Below are 1069 nucleotides of genomic sequence, written 5' to 3'. Positions count from 1 at the left end.
TGGAGGCTCCGCCTTTAAAGCAGCCGCTGTCCTGGGATCCGTCTTGCAAGAGGGGCTGCTGTGAAGGTGGCGGCGTCCCCGGGACACCTGCCGTTGCCACCCTGTGACAGGGAGGCTGGTCGAACGCCAGCCTTACCCTTGGGCTTTACAGGTGCCGGACCCGTGGGCCAGGGAAGCTGCTTCCTCCAGTCAGCACCGGGTCTCAGGCAGACGGGGCGTCAGGGGTGCCGAGAGCTAGTTCCTGGGCTCATTCTGGGTTAGCCTGAAGCCCGAGGTAATCCCAAGAGCGGTTAGACAGAAAGAGAGCGGGCCGGCCCCACCACACACAGGCTCGCCCTGACCCCAGCGGTGGCCAAGGGCGAGTGTGCCCCAGGTCCTGACGGGCGGCCAGAGCAGAGGGAAGGTGTGTGGCATGACCACGCCCCACCAACGCGGCTTCCTTCCTCTCCCATATCTCTGTCTCTCTCTCTCTGGAGAACACACAAGCTCTCTGGCAATTGGAAATACAAAAGTAAAACAGAGGCGGGAGACAGCAGAGTGCGTAAGGGGACGTTACAGCAGACCGCGAGCAGAGGCCCAGGGCACCCGCCCTTCTGATCTTGATGCAGGGCAGTGCGGGGCATGGAGCTAGGGGCACCCTCCAGCTGACACCCTGCCGGCAATCGGGGCTGGGCCCCCAGAGCACTGGGCTCTGACATAACCCGAACCGGCAAGGAGACAGACCTTCCCCGGAGTGGCTGGCAGCGGACACGGGCGGTCACCGAGGCGTCGGTCCGGCGGGACCCGCAGCACTGCCCTGGCCTGCGGTCCCTCGGGCTCACACAGGCCTGTGTGAGCGGCTGACCGAGCGGTGACTGGTTTTCGCAACAACAGAAAAGGAACACAGCCAGGAAGTGCTGGAAGGGGCCGAGGCGGCCTGAGCCCGGGCATGAGCTCCGAGCTGGCTAGACTGCCTTAGACTGGCGGGGAGACGCTGCGGCTTCGCTGAAGTGCCTTGGCCCAGGTGGCAGAGGTCTCCAGCAGCCACACCTGCCTGCGGCTCCCCCGGGCCCCGCCCCCCCGGACCCCA

The 1069-nt window shown here is 65.7% G+C and overlaps 1 protein-coding gene across 1 annotated transcript in view; it reads right to left on the bottom strand.

The window, feature by feature from the left end:
* CD59 (CD59 molecule (CD59 blood group)) overlaps window positions 1–830 on the bottom strand; it is a gene marked incomplete at its 3' end in the record, with an annotated part of 12870 nt that extends 12040 nt beyond the window's left edge. The window contains exon 1 of the mRNA XM_006162116.3: window positions 724–830. The remainder of the gene's footprint in view (window positions 1–723) is intronic.
* Window positions 831–1069: the final 239 nt, after the last annotated feature.

Source organism: Tupaia chinensis, unplaced genomic scaffold (genome assembly GCF_000334495.1).
Source record: "Tupaia chinensis unplaced genomic scaffold, TupChi_1.0 Scaffold139733_1, whole genome shotgun sequence".
Taxonomy (NCBI): Eukaryota; Metazoa; Chordata; class Mammalia; order Scandentia; family Tupaiidae; genus Tupaia; species Tupaia belangeri.
This window is presented reverse-complemented; position numbering and strand designations above follow the sequence as displayed.